At 43.7% G+C, this 13,578-nt stretch overlaps 1 long non-coding RNA gene across 1 annotated transcript; it reads left to right on the top strand.

Annotated features, from left to right (window-relative positions):
* Window positions 1-1,638: 1,638 nt before the first annotated feature.
* Window positions 1,639-12,673, top strand: LOC142587320 (uncharacterized). The gene is made up of 3 exons (XR_012829461.1): window positions 1,639-1,687; window positions 11,388-11,438; window positions 12,419-12,673. It is a non-coding gene; the product is annotated as an uncharacterized LOC142587320 (long non-coding RNA).
* The last annotated feature ends 905 nt before the right edge of the window (window positions 12,674-13,578 follow it).

Below are 13,578 nucleotides of genomic sequence, written 5' to 3'. Positions count from 1 at the left end.
ACGACATCTGGGTCGTGCCAGCTTGGGTCGTATTGAGCCCTGGCTGTGGCGAAGCACGTTGCTAGGCCGAGTTCTGCGTCGATTCGCAGTTTTTTATGCCCTGTTGCGAGTGCGAAAAGGCTCGTCACTTCTCACAGACTACGCCGACCACGCTGCGAGCTCGCCGCAGCCTATAGTTTAACGAAAACGGACTCTCCGTGTGCCGTGGGACGTAATGCTGGGAGCAGAAGGAATCGGTGATGCCGATCCGGAGAGACCTAGCCCAGCCTCGAAAAGGCGTCACCGTCATTACTTCTGCGTCGTGGGCTGCCATGAACAAGAAGGCCTGAATCCCAACATCAGATTCTACCGTTTTTTTCAAGGCCTCACGAAGTGGAGCGTCGGGCGCGCTGCATAGCTGCAGTTCATCGCGCTGAGTAAGCGAAACTTCGTGCCATGCTGACTGCATCGCCTGTCTTGAAGCTTGCTTGATTTTCTGCGTTCGAAATTTCGGTCTTTTGCACCTACAGTACCGACAGCAGGCCGACATAGCAGCAGGCATGGCTGGTAATTCATGATTCGAGACCCGGCCACAACGACAATTAACAAATCGACCGATGCGATGTGGTGAAGTGTGTGCAAATGAGCAGAAATGGTCGGGCTCATTCGATGACAATTCACTACTACTCTACGAGCAGCACAGGTTAAGAGAGTTAAATGCGCTCATCCTTGATCTCAAGCCAGCACGTTGAGGCAGCGCAGCAAGGCAATATTGATTGCAGCACATCGATGTTCGAGCGCTGTCATTAAAAGCTACATCAAGCAAGCAGCGCACGAGCTCGCGCTGCAGCGCGATTCGCACGTACGTGCGAGGTCACATGCATTGCATCAGTTTAGCGGCATGCAGTCAACAAAGATTGCAGGAGGCCTGCCGTTTGGCGGCATGTCGAAAGACCGCTGCCGTCGCGGCGCGTACGATCGTGCGCTCGGGCAGTTCGTACATCGCGGCGCGTACCGTCGTGTGCTCAAGTAGTTCCGTACACATGATGTCTGCTTATCGCTGCTGTGGATTCATTTATAGCACGCATTTCCTCGCGTTTGCGCGCCTGAATCTAGCAGCTAGCGTGCAAACCTTACCTGTAGTTCCACTTCGTACGCGACTCGCTTCACTTGCGATTGACACCGTGCTAAAACTTCGCCGCCTATTTCTTGAACGGCGTACACGTATTCGGCACTGCATAATTTCTTGCCTTTACGCAGCGTGCCACCCCTGAAAAAATCTTCGGCACCCGATATACGCAGCAGGCCGTGCTACAACACAACCGAAAGTGGCGGGTCCATATTGTAAACGTGCTTTCCGAAGCAGACGACCGAGCTTGGTACGACCCATTTTAGGACAGAGGGCGCTTTTTAGCACCTTTCTCGCAGCGCCCCCTGGGCAATGCAGGAGTCCCATGGTCGCGCGTTTCTCCTTCCACTAGCCACCGTACTCAACGAGCACATCGAAATTGGATTTCACCGCTCTTTCTGCGCACGCGCGAGGAGCAGCAGTTGCGAGAGAGAAATGTGGGGACTTTTAGTGCTCAAAATTTCCCTTCGCCTAGGTACTACGGGGAAGAAAGCTGTTAGCTCCGTTTCTCCCTGGCCGAGCTTGCAGCACAGAATCGACAGGATGCGTGGTTGGCAAGACGAAAAAGCCGCGTCCGAGGTGAGTTTGTTGCTATTTTGTTGCGACGGTAGCATATTAAATTTTGTAGTCGCAGGGGATACGTTTGGAAGTGAGGTGTCTTCTCGGATGACTTTAGTGGCAAAGTATTACGTCGTGCCGATGCATTGTTCATTAGTGTCGTTGATCAAGGTCAGCATACCACACACTTCAGGGGAATCGCGGGAACGGAAACAGTTTACGAATTCAACTGCCGTGCCGATGCATTAGTTCTTAATGTAACTGAGCATACAACACATCAGGAGTTTCGCGGGAATGGAAATTTTGTACTCTGTATGTGTAAGTACTAAAACTTCCGTCGGTATGCAGTCTTAGCCGCAGATCGTTGTGAGAGCTGTACAGCCACACTGGCAAAACACCACGCCCTGCGGATGAATACGCAACAAATTTATGCTAAAGAAAAGTGGCCGTCATGCAATTTCATAGCAGTAGACCGTTGTGAAAGCTGTACAGTAACACTGATATTCGTTACGTGGTGCAGATTCGTAGCGTTTCTGAGGTGCTTGAGCGCAAGGGTAATTAATAATCCCGGCTGTTACGATGTCTAGCTCATATACGGGGCGCTCTATGTGGGCGAAACAAGGGCTCAGATCGCTACAACCGCGTGCGAAATAGCTCTGAAGGCCTGCCAGTACACTTGTTCGGCGTCTCCGTACTTGTACTGCGACAGGAGACGTGGCGGAAGGTGCGCACGTATCCTCTGACTGGCCGCTTTCCACTCTTGGTTCACTTCGCCGCAATACACTGATTGCGCGACACTGGTGCCTTGCGGCGAAGCTGGCTTTAGGTAAACGGCATTATGCAACGCTCGAGCCATCTTGTCCGTCACTGCGGATAGAAAACGCATACACGTTCAAGCTATTTGAGCTGCATCATTTTGTCGATGTTTACCCCTCTTTACTAAATGAAGAGGATAACGTACGCCTGTGTGGGTGACTTAAAAGATTAATAAAAAGCCTGGTAACATATGTGCAGTCAGTGAAAAAACACTATTAATGCAGGCCTCCACGCTCCTGTAATAAAAAAAAAAGATGCAATTCAGTGGTGACCCTCTGGAGGTGGATCCGCTTCTATGTAAGCACAGCCGGCTCATTAGTCAGAAAGTAGGAGCTGAAGAGAACTTTTTAATGCTCATTACACGACATTGACACCGATTAATTTGTGGTCAGCCAGTGACAAACACATTGCACCAAAGAGTGGGACTTCGTCTTAATCCGCAATGCTTACGTGGCGAACAGGAGAGCAAAAGGTGAAAGAATGTTTTCATACAAGGCAAGTCATCCATGTAGTGGAATTGCATTTATCGTTGGTGTAGTGTTGATTCACTTTCTGAAGTCTAACCTTTAATGCAGCTTAGTTTCCGTTGGTGCAAGTGCTTCTACTGGAAACATCCAAAATATGATTTATCAAATCAGGTTGCCGTCTTGTAATTTTTGAAATTTTCCTCTGGTCTTAAGTCTTTTCTGAATCTGGAAAAGCTGGCTGATTGTACATTTAATCTCGAGATAGTTCACACACTTCCAGCAGCACAGGTTACCACACTTTGTTGAGTGCAGATGAGCACTGCAAATTCTATCATTTTGATGAGGCACCGATCTAATGCCGCTCACTCTTGCCACAATGCTTTCTGAACTTGTACTTGTTTCTTCCACCTTCCATTTGCAGCACCAGGGCTAAAGCACAACAGCAATAACATTTCTAGCAGAAAATGCTTGCTCCTTGGCATCTGATCTCCCCATTCATTTGCTACTTTCTTCAATTTTTTTATGTGATGCTCCTGCCTTCACATACTGTCAGACTGTTCTCCTTCATGCGTTTCCTTGTACTCTTTCTGTCCGCTTCTTGCTCGACATACCGTGCATGCCTTCAGTCATGTCCAATTGATCGATGCAGTCTTGTCCTTTTCTCTTTCTCCTCCAGAACTTGCAACTTTCGACAACCTAGCATTATTTTGCTCCTTTTTGTGATAGTGCCTGGCTATCTGTTGCTGATGCCACACATTCACTTTGCAATGGTTTATTAGACCACATACATAAATTAATAGCTGTATAAAACCTTGACCCTCCAGCACTTCCACAACATTCATGCAGAAGTGGAAACAAAGATTACACTTAATTCCTCACCACATGTTACTATGTCTGCATCAAAGCTTGATATTAGCAACATGTGTGCAGTGTCGTTGCCCATGCTTCCTGGACAGGAAAGCCAGTTGTTCCAGTTCACAAGGCTAGAACAACTGCGAAGTGATTTAGCTATCTGCTTGTGCTGCAGAAACCACATCTTTTTGCTTGCTGCATTCCTTTGTGATGCATTGAACGTGTCTGCTTCCGTTTCCCCTGCTATTTTTACAGCGAAGCTGTATATGGCTAGGTTCTGACTATGACTAATAGTGCATACATCGACAGGGTGTGTAGAAAAAAGTTGCGTCTACAAAATTGAATCCACAGTAGCCTGCTGTGCGCCAGCAATGCTCAGTGGCTCCGGAGTGGATGGCAGAATAATAAAATGTCATTGTGTACCCACCAATGTCTGTGCCTCGTTTTCTTGTGAAGTCGACATCGCTCTAGTGACGTTATCAGCAGTTTTACTTTGGTCCTGCTATGGCCAGGACGCGTCTAGTCTGTACTGAAGAAGAACAATGTGCATGTTAAGAGCACCGGTGTGAGCAACAGCGTGAAGACAATGGGCAGCTGCTATAGCCAGACCCGTCTTGTCTGCAGATCCGTAATGTCGGATAGCTGCTCTGTGACCGATGAAGAACAGTGTGCCCGTGAGAATCACCTTTGCAAACAGAAGCGGGAGTGGGCACGAAAGCATCGGCGACCAATTGCAGTATATCACAGTGACCACAAAGCAATGGTTACCATGGTGACAAAGTAAATAGAAAATCAAAGATAACGAAGTTGTGTGTATGTTTCTTTATTTAATCAATATAGCAATTAACCATATATAACTCAATATATTTGTCAACAAGTACAGCTTCAGCTGGTCTTCCATCTTCACATAATGGAAGGGCTCTGAATTGTATTTTTTTGATCATTTGTCATCAAACTTCTGCATTTTCTTTTTGTAATGCTACAGCCACTTTCTTCCATTACTGTTGTCTCTGCTTTCGCCTATTCTGCAGCAGTTGCTGGTATTGTCTCTTGCCTAGGTGTTGGTGCGCATGACATGCTAGAGATGCCATAGACAGTTTAATCACAGGGTGTTCAATGTAAGAGAAGGTCAAAATTACTGGTGTTTCTCATTTTTTAAGCAGACTTTTTTGAACTCTTGTGTGATAAAATCTCGCTTTGTTGATAAACAAGTGATTATCTTTGACAAGTTGTTTCCAATGACAACATTTTTTGTGTGTCGAAAGTTCACACATTTGCCAACAAGGTGCACACATGACTCAAAGAATTTTGAAACTTTATAGGTCTTGCTTCATGCTTTGTCACTTGGTTTGACATTTTATTCCCATTTTTGATCTCATTAACCTGGCTGCTGTGCGGGAATACCGAACTTGCTACTTAGTACTCAGCCCGAAACAATGCTTTAAAACCACTGTGTTGTCCACTTGCCTCACCATGCCACTGTGTGGTTTTGATCAGAATTTTCCTTCATAAGTACACTGTTACAAACTTGAACATGACAAGTACGTTACCCTGTATGCAAGCAATGCACTGTTTAAAGCCGAGCTAAATACTTCACCAAAAGAACTGCTTTCACCTCCAGTCCACTCTTTTTAGTCTGTTGTCTAAACATCCTGCCAAATACTGTCATTGCTATTGTGTCCTGCCGCAAATGTTCATTGTCAGTAGACCTTAATTGTTTTGTCTGCTAGCGCAAGTAGTATGCCTGAAAAAGTACTATGGTGGTGTCCTGTCCTCTTAAGGATGACCAATTTTCCTGGAAACCATAGTAGCCAGAAGAATGGCGTTAAAATGTGCATCACCAAGGTCCTGCAGAAGAGCAGAGCTCAGTGTTTGAGCCTTGATATCACTCCATAGAATACCTGCATATCATTTGTGCTCAATTAACCTTGCTGCAAGACTTTTTCCAAGGGCAAGGCCTAGAATGTTGGTCAATTTTTGATGCTCGGACCTAGTTTGATGTGATTTTCTGTGACATGTTTCTCTATTACTTTCTTGATTATTTTGGATAGTGGCCTTCTTAGGAGCTATTGATTAATTTGACGTTTCCTAGGAAGGAAAATCTTGGATGCCTTTATACCACACTAGTGCGCATCATCTGTATGGAAACAAAGCGCTCCATGAGCAGAGGTCTGTCTGCGGCAGCTGCTGTGAATTGCGCCCACGCATCACCCATGTGCTGCTCTCGTGGTCTTCCAATTAGCAACGCAGTCGTGCCACACTTCGCTGTGTTTGCGAAAGTGCCACACGAGACAGATTGTCCATGCTAGCCAATATATTGCGAAATGGAAACATGTATAGAGCTGCACTCAAATTTCACATTAGGCAGTAGGCGAAATATTTTGTAAAAATACCAATTATATAAATACCATGCAATGAAACCAATCAATATGTACTGAACCAAACTTGTCACCTAATCGCACTGCAGGGAACCCCTGATCATTCTAAGTTACACCAAAGGCTTGTCATATTTAAATTGTCTCTTGTGCACGCAGTGCATGAATGGGATATCATTGAAAAATATGTGAATGCCTAAGGGAGTGTAATCTGGATTGGCACTTTTTTCACTTTAACTGTCAGTTCCCTATATGTTGCTTCGATATAGGGAGGTTATGATCTAATAGAAACATTTGGAAGACTGTTCTGTCCACATTGTCACTTCCATATATATTTTGTTTTGCACTGTGCATTCGTTTAAGACCCATCAACTAGCCCAAATTAATTTACATATCTCATAAAAGCAAGTGCACTGCAGTTGAAGCTTTGGAAATAGGCCTGTGTTTAAAACAGATTCGAGTGGTCGACACATGAAGTGGGCTCATTCATGTGAGTATCCATGTCAGTGCTGTATTGTCTTTTTTTGAAGAGGATCGATCGATTGTTTCTGCTTTAGATAGTCTAGTGATCTAGAGAGCATATTTTAAAAGGCTGATGAAAAAGGGAACACTTTTGGATTTTGCGTGCTAACTACTGTCTTGTCAGCTGCTACAGCTTTTGTAAATATTCAGTAAACATATTTGGTGCATCTCTTTTCCTCTGTAACACTTTCATGGAGGTTGTGGACGCTTCCAGACACAAGACTGATTTATGCAGCAGGCGCTCCTTGGCTGCATCTGCAATGCTAGCTAAAGGCGAGAATGCTTTGGGCACGTTGCCATCTGCGTCCACAGTCATCCTGGCACAACTGCCATGGTATGTTGGCCACAGAAACGTCACGTGGGTTGACAATATGTGTAGGCTGCTGTGAACACAGTTGGCAGGTGGGCTTTGCTTGCCTTGCGTGGTTTAGATTCCAGCTTATGATCTTGAAAATCTCACCCTGTGCTTCTACTGAAGCATTACAAGCAATGGTGTCTGTACTTTGGCGTCATTATCTAAAACTTTTCACCTGTGTTGCCATCTGTTTACAGCAATGTTTCTCTAACTTATCTTATGTTCAAGTGCCATTGTAAGTTAATTCTGGTTCACACATTTGAACCATCCTGTCATGTCTCGGCACCAAATGTTACGGAACCTGTATCTGTGAAAATAGAGGGTTTTCACACCATTTTCTCCTCTAATATAGGATACTGATGATGTTTAGAGCATCAGCAAATGTCGATAGCGTCTTGTTTCTGCGGAGAAATCGGCAAGGAAATGCTCTGTCCTGACAGACGCGTGTACCATGATGGGGCCGATAACACCTGTGTGAATCAGGCCTTCGTGAGGAACATAGTTGTCAATTTACCTTTAGACCAGTCTGGCTATGTCAAAAATTGCTGGATAAAACACACTTCTCTCTTTCAGAAAGAGATAATTGAAGTGTTTTGGAGGTTGTCCTAGTTTCCTGCCTCTGGCTTGAGCAGGTGTGCAAGATGCAAGCATTAGGTCCATAGAATTGACTGCACCATTTGAAGGTGCACCACTGTAAATGTTTGGTTTGCCTGCAAGACTGTGAAACATGCTTTGTTAAGAGTCTTATGCCTTCGGTAAATATTACGTCTCAATGTGCAGAAATACGTATCAAGATGTTGAACTTTAAAGCGGTACTTACATGATATTTTTTACTATTCAATTCTTGCGTTAAATCAAGGTCCTAGACTTCTAAACTCTAGAAAAAATTGTGACAAGCTTCAGTGTCGTTTCTTTTTATACAGTGGAACCTCGATACGATTCTGCTTAATACGTTTTTCGAAATGTTAAGTTTTTTTTTTCTTTTCCCGAAAATCCGATTTGGTTGGATATGTTGGATAATACGAATTTCCTATGGTACACATTATTTTCCAGTTCCTGTGAAGATCGTATCAACGAGGTTCTACTGTATTTCAGCTTTTAATTTGTTTCTCATTAACCCTTTATTGACAATTGTTGCCTACAGGCACCATACCAGAAAAAGAATGTTTGTCTTGCGTAGTTTCATTATTCAGTACCAAGATTCTGGCTAGGTGTCTTTGGCCAACACTGAATGAGAGGCAGCAACTGTCATTTGTTAGTTTAGAGCAGGAATACTTGACGAGGAAGAAGTTTGGCATGTGACTCACTGTTTTTTAAAAGTAAGGTCAGAGGATACAGGCCGATGCAAGATATCCAACTGCGGTGGTGTCACACATCTGAAGTACAGCAAAAGAAATGTACACCTATGGTTCATATGTGATGAGAGCTGTCTATGCAAATTGAAAACAAAGCCTCAGGTGGCTTGGGGTGAAGCCCACTTCCAGATTCCTGCCTGGGGCTATTGTATTAAATAATTACCCCTTCATATCAGTAAAATCATAAACCTTTCCACATATTTATTCATGAGGTGGAAATGTGCACATCAGCTGCTGTGAAATATAACCTCACCGAGCATTCGACCTCACTCAACCTCAAATTTCTCCATGAGGTTGCCATTGTCATAGCTAAAAAATTTTAACAGCCAACCAATGTCGCATCACTTTGGGAGGTTGAGATCAGATTAGGTTGACTTCATTACGTCATCCGTGTGAACCTTGTGAAGTTGGCCATCTTTGCATGGAAGTATACATTCTATGGCCCCCTGTAGAATCCTGGGGTGCTATGACATAAAATGATTCCAAACTTTTCTATTCCAATTCTGCAATCAGCCCACCACGATTGGTCTAAACTCTTTCAGGCCACTCCAAACTTCACCAATCTGTCACGCGACGTCACGAAAACCGTGATGGCTCTCCATCTGATATACATGTACACAATGATTATGAATGATTAAACCGCACAAAAGAAAAATAATTATTCCTGATTCAACGCCTTTTCACCATTAGCCCTCTGCTATTGGTTCAATGTTTTTGGGCAATACCCACCTCGCCTGGCTGTCACGCGACCTCACAAAATCGCAAAAACTCACTGCATCAAAGTGACGTACGCGAAAAAAAAAGCATTAACATGCCGAACAAAACTGAAAATTTTTCTGCATAGCCAGAGACTGCCCCGTTCTGAAAGGAATAGAAGATGGCTGCCCGGCGATCGCTCAGGCCCTCGCTACTCGCACCTGCTGGTCAGCATGTATTTATTTGCACATGATAAACCTTTTTGCATGGCAGTAAAACGTTATCGAGCCCTTGCGGCATGTATACAGCATCACTCTGCCGACTCTTTCTTGCTGAGGATCCATTTTAGCGGCATTCTTATCCTTCTGTTGCAAGCCGCCGCGATTTTCAACCAGCCACCGCAAGCTAAATAAGGTGAAGCAGACCAATCGGAGAAGCCAGCACCACCCTCTTCATGCGGTTATCTGTTTTCACTGTGCTGGCTCGGCCCCATCGAAACCCCCTCCACTAGACCGTACTCCTCGCCTCTTGTCAGCCAATTAGATAAGAAAAACCACTGAGTGTAGGCAATGTTATTGGTTTTGAAAGTGAACAAAGGTGACCTCCTATAAATGAGGAGAGTGTTTGATTGGGTTGTTCAGACCACGCTGCAGGTCACTGCCCGATGCTTGCGCCGGTGGTTACGTTAATTTGATGTCAGGAGACTGAAATCAAAACACTTTGAAATCATTTTATGTTATAGCGCCCCTGAATGTGCTTTACTTTTGGTGCGTTCGATTCGCCTGCACCGCCTGAACCAGTTCACGAGGTGTTGCACCCTGCCATTCGTTCCAGTGGTGCAGCAATGGCGCCTGCTGAACCACTCCGTTCATTTCAAAAGGTGCAGGGCTGGTTCATTTTGATGCACGTACTCCGCTGTCGGTGCCGACTTGGTGCAGGCGTACAGGTGCGACGCAGCAGTGCAGCAGACAGTCCAGCACATGGGTGCAAGCGCCATTAAAAACCTGCTTACGCACGTCTGATGTGTGTACAGGTGTGGTTTGTTGTAAGGCCCACAAGCTGATAATACTTGTAGTTCACGATCTTTCAAATGTACGCACTCTGTGCACATTAATCAGGCATAACACAACGCCTGCACCGCATCTGCACCTTGGCATTCGTTTCGAGTGTTGCGCTGTGCCTGCACCGCAGAAACAAGCTGCACAATTTCTGAACTTCTCGTGAACCTCCGTTAACTGGTTCACAGTTGTGCAGGTGAATTGAACAGCCCTTTTAAGTGCTTCCACATGAAGTTCTTATTTGCCCTTACGTTGCTTAGTGACCTGATGGCTGCTTCAGGTATTGTACAAAATGTTCGATTCAACATTGAAAGAAAATTCAAGGATGTGAATGCTCATGAAGGCCAAAATTCAGTGACATACAAATGCATTAATTCTGCACATATACTAAAAATTGTCAAATTTCCTTCTTCCTAGCTGCATTCAGTTAAGCATGCTACTAAGTTGGAATTGCTGGAAAAGTGTAAAAAAAGGCAATTCTCTTTTATAGTGTAGAGGTGTCGACTGATAACTGGCCTTACGGCCAGAAATGATGTGCATACCTTGAGGAGGATGCTTTAGTTCAGTGCCAACTCTAATCTCTTTATTCAAATACATGTAAAATGCAGAAATGCTTTTGAGACAACTACTGGAATAATTGCAATGAAATTTGTTGTATTTCAGAGAAAAAGATAAAATTTAGTCATTCTAGGCTGCATAATTTTGATTTAGGACCTTGAATATTTAGGAAAAATTGCTGAGAGTCAGTAAGCTTAAAAAATATAAGCACGAAGTTTACAATTTCATAGCTTTTGTATCAAGTTGTAAACTTCATACGGAAGTCTTTAATTTCACAATTTTCAAAATTTCCTGCCACAAAAAATTGCCCCCTAGAACAGTCGCTACATTTCAGCTTTTTTTTTTACATGTAACCAACCTCATCGAATTCCGTTGCTGGCTTCAGAGAAAAACTATTTTTTTTCCCATGTATTCAGATAGGAGCTCCAGAGATAAAACTGCCTCCAAGTCAGGTAAACCATTGTATTAAAGAACATTATAAGAAGGAGAAGGAAAAACATTTATTAAAGAAAAGAAAGGAAAAGCGGGTGTCTTTCTGCTTGTGTGGGAGGCGCCCTTAGTCCAGGACTCCTGTGGCTCTTGCTGTCTCCCGGGCTCGCCACACCTGGTGTAACAAGAATTGTGTTCTCATCTGAATTACTGAAGTATACTTTTTCCTTTGTCATAGGTGGAAAAGGAAAGTATCAGCAACGTTCTCACACCTACACTGTCCTTATTGGTATGTAGTGTGACTAAATTCTGCTTCTGCATTAGTTGTGTTGATAGCATGCTTGTTCCAAATTCTTATTTGTTCCTTTTGCAAATTTTCATTTTGTTCACAGAACTTTCCAAAAGGGGAACGTATCCAATAAAATAAAGCACTAATTTACTTTCATGCTGAAGATTCATAACTCTTACAAATTGATGTGGTTTCTACCTGGTGATCTTCACTGCACTAAAGAGTTATGAGCTAGGTACTAGGGTATCCCAGCAACATCATGAGCAAGCAACACCATCTTCTCTCATCTCTTAGAGAGAAAAAAAATTCGTTATAACTTTACTTCACTCTGCAAAATGCTTGAAGCATAAAAATATCACCCGTTTCTTTATTTTTACATATTATAGTACACAAGCGCATATTAAACAATGAACAGTATCCCTCATTGTCTTCTCCCATCCAGTCATCCCTGGCCCAAGACTATGCGACTGCCAGGTCAGCAAGCCAAATTAAAGAAAGTGTACCACACATGAAATAGGACGCTGAAAAACTTATAGATAAATTGTGTTGTAGTTTAACCTAACCCTCCCCTCCTCCTCCTACATGACAAAAACTTGTTTGCATGTCAAGGTAGCATCAGAAAATACTAAATTTCTTTTCTGATTGAAATTAAACCTGGAAAGTCTTCTATCAAGTGCAGAGGGCAGAAGAGCATTAGCAAATAGCATAGCTTTCAAGATTTTTCATACAGTGCCTATAGGTTGCCTTGATGCTGCCTCCAATCTCCCTTGTACTGAAGCATGCACACACATTATACCTCCATTGATACCGAAGTCCCACTCAAAAGTCTCTGGCCACCGCAAATCATCCTGCATGTACCGGTGACAAGGTGTACATCTTTGGAGAAGTTATTTCTGATTCAAACATCTGATGGGCCAGAAAACTATAAATTTCGTTATGTCACCAATAACCAAAACACGAATTAATATTCCTGCTTGCAGGGACACAAACTGACTGCTGTTACTGAACAGCGCTCCGTGGCATTCAAGTGAAGAATGATCTTGATCGTCACTTATACGAATAATCATTTGGTTGTATGGCTGGGATTCCTAGGTCATGTGAATTGCAGTGGAGCTACTTAGTGTAGTGACTGACTTGGGGCTGCTCAATAGTCTTTTTTTTTTGATGCCACTCTAATGTCCGCCAAATAAAAGAAAATGATTCTTTCTACATTGTGTCTTATCATTGCTTTGCAATTCGCAGGCACAGTACAGCAAAAAAGGGGCCTTGCCTTACATTGGTTCTATTTTAAATAGGCAATAGCTGTTTATTTCGGCATACATGCTGCAGCTTGTGCTCTCCAGGTCTCCAAGCATGAGCGCCTGCTTCCGAGAAGATGACAGCTGTAAGAAACAAATGACTCTGTGTCACACAACTACAAAAACATGAAAGTGCCTGCTTTATGATAAATACAAAAAAATGACAACTCAGGCAGACTGGCAGGGCAGTCATCAATAATAAAACAAGACATTGCACAGTTTATTTGCCTAAGAAATGAGGTCTGCACATCAAGCTTAGCAATTCTTGGCAGCTTGCTCGCCTTATACAATCAGTCCACATTGTTAGCTCAACATAACTGTTTGATGGATTTCACAGTCCTCTTTAACACTCTGCCTGTCCCTCACTTCACCAAATCTGTTGTTGCCGTGAACACCACTGAAATTACAGTGGAATCTCATAAGTGTCCAGGCAATTGTAGCTGTCATTCGTTTTAACATCTATTTCAACAAACCAGTTGGGCAGGGGCCTAAAAACCAGCAATTTGGAACCATCAAGTTACAGTGCACAGGGCTGGGCAAACACTTTGAAATTGGGTGCCAACAGCACAGAAGGTTCGCACTACCCGCCGTGGTTGCTCAGTGGCTATAGTGTTAAGCTGCTGAGCACGAGGTTGTGGGATCGAATCCCGGCCACGGCGGCCGCATTTCGATGGGGGCGAAAACATCCGTGTACTCAGATTTAGGTGCACGTTAAAGAACCACAGGTGGTCGAAATTTCGAAAGTCCTCCACTACGGCATGCCTCATAATCAGAAAGTGGTTTTGGCACGTAAAACCCCACAATCTAATTTAATTTTAAGGTTTGCACTAACTTTCCAAATG

The sequence above is a fragment of the Dermacentor variabilis genome, chromosome 7 (genome assembly GCF_050947875.1).
Source record: "Dermacentor variabilis isolate Ectoservices chromosome 7, ASM5094787v1, whole genome shotgun sequence".
Lineage (NCBI taxonomy): Eukaryota > Metazoa > Arthropoda > Arachnida > Ixodida > Ixodidae > Dermacentor > Dermacentor variabilis.
Note: the sequence above shows the minus strand (reverse complement) of the source record. Positions and strands in the feature narration are given on the sequence as shown.